The 21,054-nt window shown below is 41.2% G+C and overlaps 1 long non-coding RNA gene across 8 annotated transcripts; it reads left to right on the top strand.

Annotated features, from left to right (window-relative positions):
- Positions 1-77: 77 nt before the first annotated feature.
- Positions 78-20,502, top strand: LOC308506458. 8 transcript variants are annotated; one of them, XR_013994710.1, is made up of 5 exons: positions 78-819; positions 3,714-3,981; positions 8,467-11,393; positions 13,171-14,296; positions 14,406-14,739. It is a non-coding gene; the product is annotated as an uncharacterized lncRNA (long non-coding RNA). The 8 variants fall into 8 exon arrangements; XR_013994709.1 differs by lacking the exon at positions 14,406-14,739 and adding an exon at positions 19,661-20,502 and having other exon boundaries at positions 8,467-14,296; XR_013994711.1 differs by having other exon boundaries at positions 13,171-14,739.
- The last annotated feature ends 552 nt before the right edge of the window (positions 20,503-21,054 follow it).

The following is a 21,054-nucleotide window of genomic DNA, read 5'->3' as shown; positions in this document are numbered from 1 at the left end:
GCCGCAAAAGCCGGAAGCCGGGCCTGCCTTTTACGGCCCCGCTGGCGCCGCGGCGCGCGCCGCCGTAAAGCGAGCCCATTTCCGGGGCGAGCGTGCGGGAAGGCGCGGGCCTCGCCGCGCCGTCGGCGGCGTCCACGCTGAGCCTGTCACGGCTGAACTAGCCTCGACGGGGCCTCCCACTAGCCATCGGAGGCCTGCCTGGCTGGTCGTGTGTTGAAGGCATTTCTGGGCTTCGCTGGCACCGGCCTCTCGTTCAGCTCCATGCGTCGCCTTCTAAGGCTTGGGACCGCCAAGCGCTGTTCCCTGCAAACACGTGCTTCTGCTGTGCGTCCGCGGCTGCTTCCAACAAGGGGTGCATGGAGGAGCTTGTGGCCCCGCCTGCCTGTCACTGTTTTCTTTTCAACGAATGGCGGTGACCTCCTGTCCCGCCCCCCCAGCAGAAGTCATTGCAATGCTAGCGATGTCCCAAGACATCCAGCGCTAGCTAAGCCTCGAGCCACCTTGCAGGCTTCTGCCCGCTCCCCGGGAAGGCCGTCCAAGCTGCTGTTGGAACAAGCCCGGGCTCGGCTGCTGGATCAGGGGACACGCCGTGCAGCAGAGACAAGTCACCCAGCCGAGGACACACACACGCGTGCACGCGTGCGCCCAGAAGTGCGTGGCTGAACCCGGCTCAACGTGCCAAGCAACGGAAACAGGAGCTAAATAAAAGATTTTGTTTCAAGCCAGTAGATTCTGGAGATGTAGTGTGTAGAACGGGATGGCTGATGTGGTCCTTAATCCTATAACTGAGTACCAACTAAAATAGAGATTTTCCATGGGGTAAGTACTGTACGTAAGACATATCGCTGACAGTAATAAACAAACTAATGATACTAAGTGGACTGGATCTTTCCTTCAAAATCGCGTGCATTATAATTAATCGAAATGTTGACTACGGTTAGTGGAGTTCAAAAATTGTAGGTGGTATCTGAGTTGCCTCAGCGCTTAAGGATTGTCTGTTTAAAATGAACAGTTTGGCGAAGTAATATTGTTTGTCTGGTGGTGGTGGTTTTTTGTGTGTTCTGTCACAAATGCTTCGAAACTTGTAGTTTGGAGCCTATTCTTTTGAAGATGGTTTTATGCTGCTACAAAGCTGCAGCTCTGATCTTGTCCGTATACCCATTTTCCTGGAGGACACTGAGGACAAGGGTTGTAAAAGGCTTTTGCCAGGTCCTGGTGAAAGGAACAGGACTTTCCCCTAGATGTCTAGACATCTAGTGTAAGCAGCTCCCTGATAGCATGTCCCACAGATGTGCTGGTGCGAAATGAAGTTGCCTGAGTTGTTTTAAGGAGAAAGCCCAACCATTTCAATAAGAAACAGCGTTCCAGAGAAAACTGGAGTTGACAGTGGCCCATGAAAGAACAAACATTGTACCCAGTGCGTGATAAAACAGTTTTGTTTCAGTTGTGCTTTCTTTAGCTCTGTTGAAATATAACAGCATTTACCGTAGCCTCTTACAGATAAATACATGTACAATAAATTTTTTCTTACTCTTTTTAGAAGTGTTTAGAAGGAAGCTGAACAGGAATTACTAGAAAAGAAGTAGCAAAATATTTTTCAGTTATAAATTGGCAAAAAAATTACAGCCCATGTTTAGTGCACACCTTGTTTTAAAGTCACAATGCACATGTGAGGGCATGCCTGCCATTGTCAGGTGAAGAAGACATACAGATCCAAATGCTGGCAAAGCAGGGCAAATGCTCATTTTCCTAAGAGAAAGTGGATTTCTTTTTGGTAGTTTCAAGAGTGGTTCCAAGCACCCTGCAGGACCAGTGGATGTATCCTGCAGGCACGGGTAGTAATCACCATGTTTACCCACAAGTAGGATGTGGGCTCAAAGCAGTCCAAATAGTCACTGGCAGAAGGGCTGAAGCAGGGATTTGGGGGACTTCTGCTGTGTCAGATGTCGTTCCTTCAGTCACTGGATGCTGGCGTGGCTAGGAGGAAGGGATGATGGACTTCGGATAGTAACCATTTACCAAGTAGCATAAAAATATTTCAATGGACTGGTGTGTGCTGGCCGAGACTGAGACCTTGTTATGGGAACAGTCTCTCTCTGAGGAATGCTGTGCTGGGAATTTATCTGGATGTACCATATTTGTTCCGGAACTCTCTCCTCTTGCCCATGTGTGCACTCATGCAAGATCGGGTCTTAGATTTGCCGTTCAGATTCAGATATCACTGTGACATGATCTTATCTTTGCCTCTCCCCTGCACCTCATATTTTAGGCTTTGGTGGATCAGCTGTCTCTGCTATTCCAGGTGATTGACCTCACTTTGCTTGATCACTTTGCTATAATTTTGGCGGCTCAAAGGATGCTATCACACTAGACAACGTAAGGCGAGGAAAATATAGAGGTAGCATTGGGGCCTTAGAAAGTTAAAAGAGAGCTGCTTTAGATGCAATTAACGTTTTTACTCTGGAAAATACTTAGATGATCTGGGAGACAATAAGTGGTCATGAATTTTGACACAAAAAAAGACTTGATAAGTCTGCTCGAATAAAAGTTTAATTAAGGGTTGTTTAACTAATTTAAGGACACTCAAAATTGTAGTTACATTATTTTAAGTCTTTAAATTAAACACAGTGCTTTAATTAAACACTTCCCAAGTTACCTGATCATAAAATCATGTACTTATTATATAATCGGGTGCTTATTAAAGAATATTTGTATCCAGGTCCCTTTCCATACATACTGAATGAGAATTTCCAGGGAAAGACCTCCTGACAATGTGAATCTTAAAAAGCACCTTGGATTAAATCTTATGAACAAATATGGAAGACACTGTTCTGTTTTATAGATCATGTCATTATAAGCCAATGTTGAATAATAACCAGAATATTTAGTAGGGTACCCAGGAAAAATACTTGCTACTAAATTTATAGAAGTAATATTTTATGGAAAATGCACTAGTTCTTTAATATGTCAATGCATTAGAATGATATTCTACAGGAACTTTACAGGAAAAATTGTAAAACTTAGAAATGGGCAAAAAATTATTGGATGTCCTCAATGGAAAACTAAGCGTTGTCTAACACACATTTGTAGGTTATGTATTGTAGATCTGATGCTCTTTTACAGGTAGCAGGATACTGGTAACCATGTGAATGGTTCTTTTCCATAGAAAGGCAAATTGTGTTCCCTGGAGATACCATTTGTTATTGTCCTATTGATATTGGCCAATTTTTCATGTTTTAAGCAAATTTATTATTTTAACCTATCATCTATCGATCTATCATTTATCTATCTATCTATATCCATTAATCATCCATCTATCTCTGCTCTTTGGATTGTCATTCAAATGGTTTAACCTCTCTGTTTTTTTAAGAATTAATCAGTCAAATAATATCTTTGAGACATGTTCATTTAATATTTTTATGACATCCATATAAATGCCCTCTTTTAAAAATTACCAGTGAGGAAGATGCTATCCACATTACTTTTATCCTCCACGAGGACAATAACCAAGGCATCAGTTTCTCTAATGCTGCTTTCCCACAGGTGTCACATACCCAAAGAGTCCACATAGTGCCTCATTGAAAGTAATCAAGCAGTAGAATCTCCATATGACCCAACAATCCCTCTCTTGGGTATCTACCCAAAAAATCTGAAAACATTTATCCAAAAAGATATATGAGCTCCAATGTTCACTGCAGCTTTATTTATGGCAGGCAAGACATGGCAACAACCAAAGTGTCCTTCCATAGATGACTGGATGAAGAAGATGTATATATACACAATGGAATACTACTCCTCTAAGAAAAGATGAAATAGTACCATTTGTGACAACATGGATGGATTTTGAGATTATTATGCTAAGCGAAGTAAGTCAGAAAAAGTTGACAACCATATGATTTCACTCGTGTGGGATATAAAACTGAAAGCAACGAACAAGACAAAAAACTCATAGACGTAGACAACAGTTGAATGGTTACGGAGGTAAGTGAGGAAGGGGTTGGTAGATGAGGGTAAACGGGGTCAAATATATGGTGATGGAAGGAGAACTGAGTCTTATCAGTTCTCCTGATAAGATATGTAGATGATGTATTACAGAATTTTACACTGGAAACCTATGTAACTTTACTAACAATTGTCACCCCAATAAACTTAATAAAAAAAAATCAAGCCCCTCAGAACCAGCCTTTAAAAAAAAAACCACACCTGATCGGAACTAGGTAGGCGATGTGGCAAGTCACTAAACCATTTTGTGATGTCATCTCCTTTTCTGTAGAGTGAGGAGTTTGCTCCAGCTAATTTCTAGGGTCCGTCTCAACCTGACAAGTCTATGGCTCTTCGTAAGTATCACTGTGGGACAGTATGTTGGGTGGAGTCACAGAGCATGGGAGGCTATTCATCATTTCCGTTTTAATCTGAGATGTGATGAATGTCTTTTCTCTCTGTTTCTTGGGCATCACCCATGTTCCTTTAATACAGGACAGTACACTGTGATTGCTTCCAGGGTGATACTAAAAAATACCTTGTAACTGCTTTGGCATACGCACTGACATAACAGGAAGGACACCGCTGTCACAGGTGGAGAGGTACACAGGTACACACTAGCCAAGTAGCAGCTCTGGTTGCACGTCCAGCTCTCCTCTAGACTGGGTGAGCTAACTGAGTATCTTTCTAATTTGGGGTCCAAGTGCCAAAGCCATGCTTGCCTCATAGTAGGTGCCCAAGCAGTATTTGTTAGATGGACACAATTTCCAATGCCTGCTTGGTGTTTGACAGGCACCTGTGCTCTATGCATGAGCTTGGAAGGAGAGAAAAGGATGCCCGCCTAGCCCCGCTTTTAATAGGAAGCTGTGAACCCGGGGCAAGCAGTCCCCGAAATACCCACGCCCCTGGACACACTGATTCCCAGTGATCTCCTTCCTTAGAGAGTCAATTACATCGTAACACTTGAACTACTTACATTTTATCTTGTTTCGTTAAATTTCAAGGGCAAAAAACACATTACGTCTTCAAATTCACTGTAATAAGCTGTGGCGTTTTTCCAGTTACAGGTGAAGGAAAGTGCCAGTGTAGGTTTGTCTTATCAGTGTGTCTGGGCTCTCCTTGCTTAATCTCTTCTGACGGTTTGCCCCTTCCCTGATCATCTAATCATGTTACAATGAGATTGGGAGACTTCCGTGGCCCAGGATGGCTGAGGTATCGTTCTGAATTTATCTTGGAAGCAGCTTTAAGAAACAAAAGAAGGAAAAAAAACCCTTGGCCAGCACATGTTTAAACCCCTCTTATTTGTACCACGAATTGTATAACGTCCAGTGCCCTTGTTTCCAGACGGCCCTGGACCAGACTGGGCAAACAGCTGTACTGAAGACGTGGAGCTCCAAACGAATGCTCGGGAAACACGTTTTCAAAGCTCTAAGGACGCCCCGTGGTTTTTCCCCCCTTGTTTTTACTACAGAATAGAGTCTGCCCATTTCTCCTCTGTATTCCAATATTTAGATTTCCTCTAATGTAAACACTTGTGAATTTTTAAACAGGACTTGAATATTCTCCAATTGTACCTGTTAGTATCTGTTCCAGACTTTTCTCCAAATAGATTTAGAAGGTCTTCTGTGCTTTGAATTAATGGCATGCTTGTGAGCTGAAATGTGATGACGGACGTGTGACAAGTGAAACAGAAGGATACAGTACGTCTCTAGCTCTCATGCACAATTCACTTCTCTCTGTCTTGGCCATTTTGGCTATTATCCCAAGGGCTTTATTTTTCTAAACACATTTTTCTCCTTAAGAGAAAAATCTGCCTCCGGCTTTAAAATAATATTCCCTTACCACCCTTAACTCCAAGATGAATAAGCTATAATTCTTGGTCTTATAGCCACAGTTTATTCTCTACAGAGTAATACTTAAAAATGTGCGTCAGTTCACTTCAGCCCTCTGCACACAACTCTGCCTGGCTTCCCAACTCTCTCGGAGTCAGACTCAGGGTCTTAGCAACGTCTGCAGGGCCTCAGGACCTGCCTGGTTGTCTCGATCCACAATGCCCTGCTCTCCTCTTCCCTTATTCTTCTCTAGCCGCACTGGCTTCTTTGCTGTTCCTTGAACCCGAAATCTACAGTCACCAAACATATTTCTACCCCAGGGTCTTTGCACTCACCATTCCTTCCAGCTGGGAAGCTGTTCACTGCAAAGCTCTCCAGAGACACACAGCAGTATGTGCAAATGCATGAGTGTGAGGTGCTTGTTTTTTTACATGGCGGAACTGTCAGTTCTGTGTGGACGCAGGCCAGCATGGCTCCAAGCAGCGGCCACACACCTGGGGCCCTGGTACAAGTTTGTAGATAAATGAGCGAAGCTCTCGCTTCCTCACTTGCACGAACCCCTCCCAAGGACTCGGGAGAGGACTTATCAATGCATTTAGAAGGTTGTGTGTTTTTGTAAAATTTGCAAAAGTAAGGTATTTTAACCACAATCGATTAAAATGATGGTGTCTTTTCATTCTGCCTCACCTTTGTCACTCTTCTTGCATTGAGTGGAGTTTGAAGGGTCACAGGCAGTTTTGGGATCTGGGAAGGTGAGCTGGGGACTCGTTTGACTTCAGTGGAATGACATCATGTGCCACAGTGACTTCTGTGTGTGGCTGAGTTTTTGCAGCTGTCTCTGAGTGACACGCAGGAATGCTGCTCCCCTGTACCAGCTCACTGAGCATCGGGAGGTGACCACGGATGCAGGCCCAGGCATCACCCTGGTGTGAGTGTGTCCTTCGGACAAGCAGGACATCCTCAGACCTCAGAAACTCAAGATTACATTTCCCCATCTTGAGGAATTCCTTTCCCCGAAGCCAGGTTTGATCACTGGTCAGACCTCGTGCAGTCTGACTCAGAAAGCCGTCTTGTACCTGTGTTTTGATTTTAAATCCAGCTCTCCTGCTCCCAGCACCCTGGGTTAGGGACTTAGGACATCATACTAACCTCACGCCCCTGCCAGTATTCCTGCTTCTGCTTGTCTGCACTCTGCTTGCTTAGATGGACTTTTGAGCTGCTCTAGCACATGACCCACAACTACGTTTGAAAGCCTTCCTCCTCCAGTGTTTCCCTGAAAATAAGACCTAGCCGGAAAAGAAGCCCTAGCATGATTTTTCAGGAGGACGTCCCCTGAATATACGCCCTAATGCGTTGTTTCTTTTGGAGCAGAGATTAATATGAGACCCGGTCTTATTTTCGGGGAAACACGGTAGCAGTGAGCAGAACACACCTGCGCTCCTCTCCAAGCAGCCCTCCAGCAATTGCTCACATCTCTGCAGAATTAGCGCCCTGCCCTTGCCCCAGCTTTCCTCTCCACATGGAGTGACGTTCTCCTATCAGACTGTGACATTTCATGTGGATAACACATCTGATAGCTTCCAAATCCCTCATTGCTGGAGCCTTCTGGCCGTTTGTCTCTCTTTATTTTGTCATCCTCGGATGACTCACACCATAAGACATCCTCATGAAAATAAAATTCGGAGATGGCAGAGAGAGTTTCAGGCACTTTCCTCTGCTGTTTATAGTGACAGGTGCCCAGCTGAGGCTCAGTCAGCGTTTGCTGAAACACATTTACTTTTTTAAAAATTGTGTGTGTTCCAGACCTGAACCGTTATTTCAGAAGCTTATAGAATTACATGGGTTCCTATTTGATTAGAACAAGGCAGCAGCTTAGTGAAGCAAAGTCACCAGGTGGCAGTGTGACAGAGCTGTTCCCGACCTGCCACATTCTCAGGTGAGCTGGATAGAAATAACTCACGAGGACATTTTCTGTCCTGGTCTATGCAAAAATCACAGCATCAGAGCTGTGAGCATGGGAGGGGTCTGACGACGCTTCAGTCCTAATCCTCATTGCAAAGACGAGGAAACTGAGGCCCCAGGATGTAGAAATATGTATATGTACAATAACATATTTGTACTTATATTTATTTATATTTAGAGCTAGAAAGGATATTCAAGGTCATTTAGGTTTTTTACAGGTAAGGAAATGAAGTCATCAACATAGAGATGTTATTAGTTGGAAAACTTCCGACTGTGTCATAAATTCAGCACAAGCTGGTTTATAACATAAAAAAAAAGGAAAGTGGTTATTAGTTCAAGTGTCTGAAGAGCCCAGGGATAGACTCAGCTTCAGGCAAGGCTGGATCCAGAGGGCTAGTGTCTTCTCTAGCTCTTTATTCTGCTTTTCTTTTGTGGTGGCTTTCTTTCAAGTTTTGAAATAAAGAGTGGACACAGCCACTCTCGCCTTACCCTATCTTTTTACTGCTACAACTATCTGCAAAGAAAGTCATTTCTTTTTCTACCAGTTTCAGCAAGAACTCTGGCACCGAGTCTCATTAGGCAGACCTGGGTCATGTTGCAGCTGGAGCAAGGGGAGGGCTGGGCCCCATTCACATCCCTGAGGAGTAGGGTGGCCTGGGCAAAGGTCAACATGTGTAGTTTCTCATTTCAGGATGGTGCCCAGCTGCGGTGGTGACTGGGGACTGAATTCCTGCCTGGACTCCACTCGCCGATGCCTGATACCTTGAGACTTCATCTGCTTCGATGGGAAAGTTGTGCGCATTTGCCTCCAGGCGCTGGGTTAGTGCCAGCTCAGCTTATCAGAAGAATGAATGAATGCTGGGGTGACCTAGACAAAAATGTGCACATCTGGTGGCAAATTTTTTTTTTAAAAAGTCATTATTAAATTTGATTTTGTTTTTCTTTATTTCTTGCTCTCTATTTTTAAGTAGGAGGCCTATGTTGCACAAGTGTGGGGATTTACAGCTGTAATGCCTAGGCTGGAAGCTTGGCTTGCCTCATGCTGGCTGTGTGAATCTGGGAAGAGTCTGAATATTTCTCAGCCTCAGTTTACTTATATAGAGTAACCACATTTCAGGGAGGTTGGAGGATTAACTGAAACATGTAAAAGCTCATCACAGAGCCTGGGACATGGTAGCAGCTCAATGAATGTTAATTAATTGTGGCAGTTTTGAAACACGGGCCTGAACATCCGCCAGTGGAATATGGAGCGGTGATACCACGTGATCTCTGATCCTAGGTCGTCAAATGTCACCTTGCTTCCTCCTGGAATGCAGCTTGAAATGCTGCCCAGAAGCTCCCTATTGGGACACCTCCTCTGAATGAAGCCATCAGGCTGTGAGGCTCAAGTTATGTGGAAAGATAGCCTTCCCTGTCACCTCTCAGTGAAGTAATGTCACAAAATTTCAGGGCCATGTTTTTAAAATGCCTCATGTTGTGGAAACACTATGATGAGTGTCATTTTCCTGCGGGTACTTATTTTCTTGATTATTGGAAGGATGTCTATAACTGTAATCGTCACATTTATGTGTCTATTTAGCTAGGTGATCTTGCCCAGTTGTTTGGCTAAACACCAATCGAGATGTTGCTATGAAGGTATTTTTTTAGATGCAATTAACATTCACACCAGTGGACTTTATGTAAAGCAGAGTGCTCTCCATCATGTGGGTGGGCCTCGTCCAATCAGAAGAAGGTGTTAAGATCAAAGACTACTGCGCTGAATTTGAACTCAGAACAACCTCAGCTCTTAGGACCTGAATTTCCTGTTGGCCTGCTCTGAGAATGTCAGACTTGCCAGCTCCACAACTGCATGAGGCAATTCCTCATTTCTCATTCTTTAAAATCTCTTCATTTTCTCCAGAGAACCTGCACTAATACAATAACTAAGTAGTAGTAACAGAGACACAGCAATCTTTTTAACATGGAATAATTTCATTTCTGTACTTAGGTGATTTGGGTACTTGATACCAGAACCCCTCTTTAGAATTTAGAGAGTACTTACGCAATCCTCAAATGATGCTACATATATTAGACTCTGCAGCCCCAGTAAGCACGTAAGCCCCATGTGTCCTCATGCCAATCTTCTCTCTCCCAGAACTCCCATACTACGCGATTCAGCTCAGAAAACTGCTGGCGGTTATTCCTCCGCAGCGTGCATGACAAATTTGCCACGAGGAGAGTGGAGCTATCGTTGTGAGCATGTGTGCCTGCCAATCACATTCCTACCTGACATTTTTTGTTGCACTCTCACTGAGTCATTATGTAAATGTCATTAATGTGCAGTTAGTATTTGCAGGTCTGTGTGGGATAATAGTCTCTCTAGTTTCCAGAGAGATTTGTGATCTGATGAGTGGAGGTGTTTGGTGATTCATTTGCAGATGTTCTCACAGGGGTATGCAGCTTCGTGCATCGACAGAATGCATCCATTCTTTCCCACCCTCCTGACCTTTACGTGTCCTGGGTCTAGCTGCCTTCATGTGTCTCATCTGAGTCTAGCAGATGGAATCAAAATAATTTCCCCCCCAAATTTCTGTGTAACCTTATTAAAAACACTCTGCACTTTGTTAAATTATACTAAACTTTTAAGAGGAGAAGCATATGGCATAATGCAAAGCAATATGCAGATTTAATGCAATTCCCATCGAAATCCCAGTGGCATTTTTTCAAGAAATAGAACAGAAAGAAGTCATCAGATTTATATGGAGCCACAAAACACCCCAAATAGCCAAAGCAATCCTGAGAAAAAAGAACAAGGCTGGAGGTATCATACTTCAATTTATATTACAAAAAGACAATAATCAAAACAGCATGGTATGTCAGAAAAACAGACACATAGACCAATGAAATACAATTGAAAACCCAGAAATAAACCCACATATTCATGGACAGATAATTTTCAACAAAGGAGCCAAAAACTTACCATAGAGAAAAGAAAGCCTTTTCAAGAAATGATGCTGGGAAAATTGGCAAGCCACATGCCGAAGAGTAAAACTAGACTGCTATGTCACTATGTGTATTAAAATTAACTCAAAATGGATCAAAGACGTAAAAATAAGACCTGAAACAATAAACTGCGTAGAAGAAAGCATAGGTACTAAACTTATGGACCTTAGGTTCAAAGAGGATTTTATGAATTTGCCCTCAAAGTTTAGGGAAATAAAAGAAAAAATAAAGGAATGGGACTCTATCAAACTAAAAAGCTACACAGCAAAAGAAACCATCAACAAAACAAAGAGGCAACCAACTGAATGGGAAAAGATACTTGCAAACACCTCTGGTAAGCAGATAATATCCAAAATATATGAAGAACTCATACAACTCAACAACAACAAAAACCAATGCAATTAAAAATACTCAGAGAACCTGAACAGACACTTCTCCCAAGAAGACATACAAATGGCCAAAAGATCTATGAAAAAATGCTCAACTCCACTAGCTATTAGGGAAATGCAAATCAAAACCACAATGAGACACCACCTCACACCTGTTAGAATGGCTATCATCAACAAGACAAGTAATAACAAGTGCTGGAGAGGCTATGGAGAAAAAGGAACCCTCATAGACAGGTAACATACACAGGTAATTCTGCAGTGACTAAATTAAAAATTGTAACATTGGCCTTTGATATCCTTTTTTCATTAGAAAATGTATTTACCCTGGGCTAGAACTTGTAAGGCTAAAGTTTTGATAGACTCCAAAAGGTACAACTAAAGATCAAGTACTTGGGGCGAAAGAGTGACTTTGTAATAAAAATCACTTCATGCCTGTGAGACATTTATATATAAGATATTTTGCAGTTTTAAATGTTCAATATAATATACCTAATGAACAAAGCACCTCTCTCTCCCCATTCAACTGGGAAGGGAGCTCATATATGTTATCTCTAGTTTTCTGGAAGAATCACTTAACATCTGATTCTGACAAACAGAGTGAAACTATTCAAATAACTGTCTCTAAAATGATCATTTTTATATTCATGGTACTTTTTGAGTATGACTGCCATATTCTCATGTGATGACTTGGATTGACAACATGGAGAAACTCGTTTTCCCCCTGATTTACTTTTCGTGGTAGATTTGGTTCCAAACGGATTTGTTTACCTGAGTGTTGAAAGGTACCGTTGAAATGATGTGAGAAAAATCCCATTTTAAGAACGATGTTGTCAGCATACTTTAGTTTTCTCCCAATGTGTTAATAAAATGCAGAGGTGGAACGAAACATTTTTCGTGCTCGAGGCAAATTTTCTCTAGAGCTTTCCTCTCCCTCTGCTTTGCCTGATGCACTGTCTGATTGCCCTCAGGATCAAGCTCTTTTGAAGCAGGACGTTTTCTTGCTCACCCTTGAATAAGCAGGTGAAGTGGTCATCTGTCTTGCTCGAGAAATCTTATTTTTGATAATCTTTTTTAATGATCGCTGTGGGCAGGTATTGTGTTCCTCATTTTTCGGCGTTATCATAGCCCTGTGAGGTAAGTATGTTGTTACCCTCATTTTATAGAAAAGAAACCTAGGAATCAGAGGTGGTAAGGACTTGCCAGACTTCAGGCAGCTGGAAAGTGGTGGGCTTTTAACCTCTGTGCACCACTGTCACCCAGGGCCATGGGCCACTGTTTCTTCACAGTTCTGTTGAACCCACGTCTCCCTTCCTGAAACTTGCAAGAATAATTTTACATTTTCTTTGTGGTACTTTTTACATTTTTACTTGAAAAATGATGCTACTTTCTTAGTTGCCTCTCTCTCTCTCTCTCTCTCTCTCTCTCTCTCTCTCTCCATTCTGAAAGAGTTTTTAATATTCAGAATTAATTTTAGGGTTTTTACAAATATTTTGTTTGAGCTTTTACACACCATGTTCTTGGCCTGAGTACTTTGTCTTCTGTGACTATTTCTTATATGTTTACCCGTGACTCACTGAACAGGCAAATACAGTTACCGAATTGAAAAATAATACTAAAAGCACAAAACTTAATGAGTTAATTTAGATTTTTTTGGTTTCAATCAAAAGTTTGGAAAATTTTAGTTATTTCTGCAAAAAAATTCATATTATAAGAGAAATGAATGAGCTATTGAATAAAATATGAAGTCAGAAGTCATCAGCCTTGGGCTATCATCTGAATTTTCCTCTGCAGATACTTATTGTTATACCCATTTGACAAAACAAGCCAACCAACCAATAAAAAACTTACTTCATGTTCTTGGGGTAGTCTTTTAATAACACAGCAGCATTCATAACTATATTACTGAATATGTTGTTAAACAATTGCCATATGTCAGATAGCATGACAGGTACTTTGTGTGCATTACCTTACTTAATTTACAACAATTATGCAAGCCAGGCAGTGATGTTACTTGTATTTTACAGATGGAGAAACGGAGGCTCAGCCCAGAAGGTTGGGTGATGGAAGTTCCTGTACGTAAGTCAGTGGCACAGCCTGGATGGGAACCCATGTCTGTACAGTACCAGATGGCCTTCTTCCCCTGCCCGCTCTCCATCAGGGCCATCACAGCAACCTGAAGGAACACTAGCACATCCTAAAGTTAGCCCTTTTCCTTTTGTGGGCTTAAAGATACACTCGGGAGTGAGGGCTGTAGACCAGGAGAGGGAAGCCTTTTAAGGCGTTAGAAATACATTTCATCGAAGAGCTCATTAATATGGGAAAATAATAAGCATTCAACTATGTTGACTTAAAAATGTTTTTGAGATGTCCACAAAGAAGAATTAAGTCAAACCTAATCTTTTTCACTTAAGTACTTAATCTTTTTAACCTCTAAACAATCTATTTCCTTAATATGCATTTGTACATTCAAGTGGAATCTGTGGTTATGTGGTCTCCCAGTGGAAGGTGTTGTTTGTATTCTTGGAAATAGTATTACTATATTGTTTTTGTCTGTGGCAGCAGTTCAGATGAGCATGGGGTTTGTAGCTCATGCTACGTTGGGAGATACGTTTATCTTGAGTGTCTCTGTCTTGTTCATATGAAAATCATTTATTTTTGTCTTTGATAGATTGTCTTCCTTCTGAATACTTTCGGTTTTGACGAATATAACTTTGTCGATTATTACTTAACCACACTGGACCTCCCATTTTTCGTGTAAAATGAGAATAACAGTAGTTGCTTCCTCAGAGGCTGTTGTTTGCATGAAATGTATTAATACATAGAAAGCTCTTGGAACAGAGGTTGGTCCAGAGTGAATGGGTTCAGGCTTTATGACTGTTAGTTGAAGTGGCCGGTGGAAATGCTGTCACAACACAGCACCAGTCGAAATAACGAGAACCGCCCAATAGGCCTGATTTTTTCTTACAGAATCTACAGCAACAGGTGGTCATTTTGCTGACATAGAATAACAACTGGGTGATCTTTCTTCCCCTCTCTGTTCCATGAAAACTCCTGGGTGAAGTAAATATTCAACCTCGGTGGACAAAAGTGTTTGAATTAAAGCAGTACCAATGAGGAAAAATTTGCTCAGCAGGTTGAAGCATATTAAAGGTAAAGGAATTATAGTAAAATCTTACTTTTCTCATCTATTTACATTCATTTTTAAAATCATGTCATTAACATTTTTATTTTTCTCAACTGCGTGGAATTCTATCTCAAGTCATACAACATCCTGTTGGTCGATGCTGTTGAATGAAAGAGCATTTTCTAGAGCTATTTTGCTAAAACCAATCACAGAGAGGCTGAACAGTTCTACTTGGGACCGAATCAGTAACACGGTGATTTATTTAGAAAGGAATGAAGACTCTTCACACTACAGAGACATCTACTATTAAAGCCCCAGAAACTTTCCACATAGACTGAAAAGCCAAGATAATATCACTTTTTTAGAAAAAAGAGTTGGTTTACTCTAGTAAGGATCTAATATACAATATAATCCATCTACTATTAACTGTAATGAATGGGTGATTTAATTCTAAATAAAATGGAACTGTAAACAGAGATGATGTTTTTTTTTCCCTTGGCTTAGGCTAGCAGAGTCTTCAAAACCACTTTACAAAATATCACCCGTCCTGTGTAGGGAAGAGACACCAGAGGACTTTATGTGCATGCATGAATTTAAGAAATGTTAGTTGAGAAACTCCTTGACGGGTCCCAGAAAATCCACTTGTTGCCTCTCTCCCAGAGTTTATTATTGTGACTGAGAATGATATTTGTGCTTTACAAGCCTGACCACAGAAATCAGATACGAAATGTCTATATATTTGAATAGCTTTTGTTCTTTGGACAGAAAGCTATGGAAAGAAAGTACTGCTAATACACTCTGTTGTCCACCACTCTTACTCCACCAAAAATAGATCAACCACTGCCCCCCCCCACCGCCCTCCCCCCCCACAAACAAAACAAAAAATACCTATACCTGTCAGGACTAGCATTCTGTTGAAGACTTAGTTTTCTTAACTCTTGAGTTGAGATGCCTTTGATTCTGAAGAATAGACTTCTAAATATAACTGAATAGACTTCCCATTCTTACTAGACTTGGACACAAATGATTTTTTTTATTGTTCCCCAGATAAAAGACTGCCAAATGGATGAGAACTTGCCATCACTATATTCATTTAAAAGAATGTGCTAGACTTTGAAAGTAATTCTAAAGGGGGAATAGAAACAGCTTGAACAATGGAAGTGCGACAGGATTGAGTGTGGTGGGCTGACATCCAGTTTTCATTTGTGCATTTTGATTCCACCTTATTTCCAAAAGGTTTGAGAAACGCTAACACTTATTTGGAAATACAAGTTTTGATATTTCAGAAAAGATGGTCACATAACCTTATTACACTATCACCACAACTAAGAATTTTTGCCACTCCATATTTTTTTTTTTTCCCAAGGAAAACAAAGGTTTGCTTTATTTCAAAACAGTAACTTCCTTATATTGGAGCACTTACCAAAACTACCACTCCATATTAATAAGAAAAGTGCAACAAATTCTTCCAATATATTACTCTTCCTTTTATTATTTTGCCTATGGATTTATGGAAGAAGCATTTGTTGGTACTTTAAATGATTATTTTGGGAGATGATTTGTTGAAGGGATTCATCTTTTTTCCTTGCTTGCTTTCATCTAAGCCAAAACGATACATTCATAGAAACATCACTTGCAAAGAAACAGAGTACAGTCTCTTTGTTAAAATATTGTTTACCATAGTTTTACTGATAACATTACTTAAAGAAAACCCTTTGAAAGAAGACTGTATTTCAGTCATGACTCAAAGATGTTCTTTTAGGAAATTCGGCAGCCGTGTTGTTGTGAAAGCAATTCCGTAGCCCCATTTTAGCAGCACTGTTTCTTGTTTTCCTGTGATCAGTAAGAGCAGAGCTGTAATTAATGAGCTTCTTCTCCTGCTCTTTATCTCACCTGTGACATGACATAGTACATTTTGCCATTTCTCCAGCCTTCCCACGCTCAATGACTAACAGACGAAATTTCTGTGAATGCTTCAACGCAATTGAGGCAGTTAGGAGTCAAAATTCTGATCTTGTGACCCTAGAAGGCAAATGCATCGTGACACAGATGATCTACTGAGCTCGTGAGAGGACTCGCATTCCTGACTGTTCTCAATTCCTAGACTTTGGGAAAAGTTGGCAGTACCTCCCCTCCTCAACTTCAGTATTAGTACCTGAAGAGGTGGTGAAACTGGCTGGGGCTTAGGTCCGCAGATCTGAGTCAGAGGGTTTTACATGTTTTGGGGTCAACATGCTGGCTTTTCTTAGATTGGGTCCCCGAAGAAAGGAGAAGGTACGGAAAATTGTGGTTTGAGTTCAAAGAAGGATTATTGGCTAACTTCAGGAAGATGTTGAAACGAATGACCAATTTTTATAAAACACACCTGAAAAACGTGCTGGTTAATGACAGCATTGCTCTCCAGAGGGAGACATCTCTTTCCAAAATTCGTTATCTTGGATGCTTGGACATCCATGCTCACGAATTTCCAGGTACAGTTCTAGCAACACCTATTTAATGCCACTTGTCATCTGAGACTCTCAGAGTGGTAAACAGCTGATTTGGGAAGCTGCCTGTCCTGTGAGTACCAAAATGGTGGCACAGTCCCAACTTCATTGCTCACCTGAAAGGTATGTCTTATTCACTGTTTGAACATTCTAAGCTCCATTTTCACGATAACAGCAGCTAAAGGGAGTGCTATGTTCTTTACTGACTGGCAGAGCTGCATTCACAACCCAAACCCCCTTTTTATAGAGAAAATCGAGGAGTGACAGGATCATTGTTGCTTTTTCGTCCATAGTTTTAGCAACTACAGAGAAGCTACTATGAATTTGGGTATTTTCTTTCTTTTCTTTTTTCTTTTTATTGTGCTTAACATTGCTTATTTTTATAATTTGTTAGTCTCTAAATCTAGGGGCTATCTTTATATTTCCCCTCCTGAAAACAATAATCAGATATCTCAATGACGTCCAGTTTTTCAAGATGACGGTGATATGCTGGTAGAATGATTAGAATAATTATATTGTCTTCCTCAGAATAAGGGACAAGAGAATTCTACACCGAACAGTGGAAAGGGAGATAAGTGGAAGTATGTGTGTTTGTGGGCAGGATCTGCCAGCAAATCTAAGATGATCAAGCAATAATCCTGTACAAAGGTTTAAAAAAATCCTGCCTCACTGAATTTATCTATGTTCACCTAGCAGTATCTAGTGGGTTATTTTTGTATGTGTGTGTCCGTAATTGTTTTCTTTTTGTAAATGTCATGAAATGAGTGATTCAGTTTTAAAAATCTACATTGTCTAAGAAGTGATGTGCAAGGAGAAATAAAGTGACTGACTACGATTGTACTGTACTATTCCCAAGCTTCCTTATCTACCCACAAGATAGGTTACCAACTCAATTTTCAAAAGAATGTGAAAAAAAAAACGGTGAATGTTACCTAATGGTATGACAATAATAAAAATTGAACAAAGATGGTAATATTTATCATTTTAAAGTCTTCACTGCAAAATGGAGTAAGGAATGACTACTACTACCATCTAATTTTCCTAAAACCAAATGTGGAATAAAACATAATCAGAAACAGAGTTGAAAATGGGCTACAAAAAGAATGATGGTTTTCTTTTAAATATAACAGGTCACTCACTATTTATGATATGTGAGCTACTCCTGCTTTGCCTGAGAACAGAATATAGAGTTAGAAGAATGTAGGTAGCAATGAAAGATCCCTCAGAGGTTCTGTATTTCCCCCTGGGAGCTGAATTCTGCATTCCTGAGGTTTAGTTCCCCTAGAAAGTAACTTTGAGGAGACCTCCTTATTCTCTTAAAATACTGAGGACCCTAAAGAGCTTTTCTTTATGTGGGTTATATAGACTGATATTTATTCTACCAGGAATTAAGAGCAGTGTTGAAAATATTTATGTAATAATTCATTTGAAAGTAGAATAATATATCCATGGCACTTCACATTTTTATAAAAAAATAACTGTATTTTCCTAAACAAAAGAATTTTAGTGAGAATGGAGGCAGTGCACATTCTCACACATTGTTTAAATGTCTGGTTTTATAGAAGACAGTGAATTTTCATTTCTGCCTCTACAGTCAAGCCATTGCAATGTTGTGACTGGTTGAAGAACAGGAAGACATTCTGGGTGGAGTTTATGAAATATAGGTAGTATTTGAAGAAGTTTATGAAGAAAGTATTGGGCTCTGGAAGGGGCACCATCAATTATGCTATAATGGCACACATGCATTTCTAGAAAGTACTCAGCAATGTACTACTGAGCTATAAAAACCACAGGGTTTTGATAAGAAAATCAGGTTAGAAGAAAATGAGATTAGGGACATAACACTTCAAAACTCAATGACACCAAAAAAACTGGATAGGAATATAATTGAAAACGGATGGAATCTAATAAAAATCATAGCACAGTTTTACACGTGAAATAGTTAAAAATGAACAGATACTACAATCAATGTAGATGTTTACCTGGAAAGAGACCTGACGTTTGAGGAACTGGATACCTGCACTCCCCCAGACCCACCCACCCAGCTCGCATCTCTACCACCCTCTGGGTGAGAAGAAGAGAGCAAAGGAGAGAGAGAAAAAGAGTGAGAGAAGGGAGACAAAAAGAGAAAAGAGAACACAGAACACAGAGGAAAAATACAAAATAGGCGGAGTGGAAACAGGGAAAATGAAAGAGAGGAGAGTGTGGGGGCCACATGTCCTTGGTAATCGGAAGGGTTGTCCCTTGTGTTGTGGTGTCGGGATGGGGATGTGAGGTGGAATGGAACATTGCAACACTGGATGTGAACAGGGCATCTGGGTGTCCCTGGGAGACTTCTTGTGGATCCTCCACCGCTCACACTGGCTGCGTAGTTTTCTGCATTCACCTCGGGGTTCTTGCTGCAATAAATCCTGATTTTTTCAACACAAGCGTTAAAATAGAACTGACTGTATTTTTATAGCCTTTTTAGATCACTGTGGATCTTTTTTGATTTTACACTGAAATTCAGCAAGTGGTAGGTTCTTAAAGGTCCCTTGCAGTGTGGGATGTAAACCCACATCAGTGAGTTTCCCTGCTCTTCCATTAAAATCCACAGACTGTGTTACACTTGGGAATTTTTCACCCATGTGTGATTTTGTGACGTCGCCTTTTGGTCATTTGGAAAATATTGGTTCACTGAGTTACGCAGCTCTTTCAAATGGCAATACCTTTCATTGTACCGTATTAAAAAAAAATCACATTTGTTAATATCACCACTGAAATGCAGTTCATCAGACAAGTCATTAAGGGAGAGCCCCATGATGGCAGATAAGTTTCTCTGAATTCCCAATATTTAATAAAATTAGTTTTACTGCTTCATCAAGGACATTCTAAAGTGAAATTGGCTTTTTTTTTTTTTTTAAGTGAGCCTATATGGAGGTGAAGAAAAGAACGACTACTGGTTCAGCTTGTGCCACTGCCTTGACTCAGGCTGAAGCACCAGAACCCTCACCCACCGGGGCTTTTCCACCAGCCGAGCGCAAATGTCAAGACGGTGAAAAGGATCAGTAATGCCTTAGTAGTTCCACGAAAATATTTTTGACCTTTCAGAGCCCAAGAAAGTCTCTCAGAGTTCGCAGACCACAGTTTGAGGGCTGATGTTCTATACAAAGGAGTCTACCATCCTTTATCTCTAATCATATCGACAATGGGAAGAAGCTCTGAAATGACAGCACTTCTTGACGAGCTTTAAATACTCACAGGAAATTCTTAGGGTGGTTCTCCATCAATTCTTTCCAATAAACTGTCTTGGAAAACGGAAAGCAGGATAATGTAATATTTTTTTCCTTCCAATTAAAAGAAATAGTTTCAGGATTTTAAAAAATACATGTAGGAAAAGTGTTACCTGTGCCCATTTTTTTTATTTGACCTGAACATTACATTTTAACGGTCTAAAGAAAGTATTTTATTACTCTGATGAGTTATATCTGTTAAAGCTGTTTCAGAAGGTCTTACAGTCTGAGAAAGTGGGCCCTGAATGGTGTTTCGAAGTATCACTTTCTCCCCATCACCCCAAGACCACTGGTTATTGTGACAATGGACTTCCCAGAAACACTGGGAAAAAGTAGGAGAAAGCTGGCCCAGGGATTCTTACATGTAGGAAGAAGAATGACAAGACAGAAAATGTTTCAGCAATCTTCACTTTCTGTTAACTGATACTTAATTAAAAGTGAGGCAGGAGAGCCGACAAGGTATCCTTGGTAATTTCTGCCCACGTCCAACTCTGCGAAGGCAGGATTATCTCGGTTCCCATAATTTGTCACACAGGTTTGTGTGGATCTGTGTCAAGAAGTGAGCATCTAGGGCCGGCCTGGTGGCCCAGGCGGTTGGAGCTCCATGCTCCTAGCTCCGGGGGCTGCCAGTTCGATTCCCACATGGGCCAGTGGGCTCTCAACCACAAGGTTGCCGGTTCAATTCCTTGAGTCCTGCAAGGGATAAGGGATGATGGGCAGCGCCCCCTGCAACTAAGATTGAACACAGCACCTTGAGCTGAGCTGCCGCTGAGCTCCCGGATGGCTCAGTTGGTTGGAATGCATCCTCTCAACCACAGGGTTGCCGGTTCAATTCCCTCAAGGGATGGTGGCCTGTGCCCCCTGCAACTAGCAACGGCAACTGGAGCTGGAGCTGAGCTACGCCCTCCACGGCTAAGACTGAACAACTTGACAACAACTTGAAGCTGAACGGCACCCTCTACGGCTGAGATTGAAGGGACAACAACTTGACTTGGAGAGGAGGCCTGGAAGTACACACTGTTCCCC

Source organism: Rhinolophus hipposideros (genome assembly GCF_964194185.1).
Source record: "Rhinolophus hipposideros genome assembly, chromosome: 13".
Taxonomy (NCBI): Eukaryota; Metazoa; Chordata; class Mammalia; order Chiroptera; family Rhinolophidae; genus Rhinolophus; species Rhinolophus hipposideros.
The sequence above is the reverse complement of the archived record's forward strand: the minus strand, read 5'-3'. Positions and strand labels throughout refer to the sequence as shown.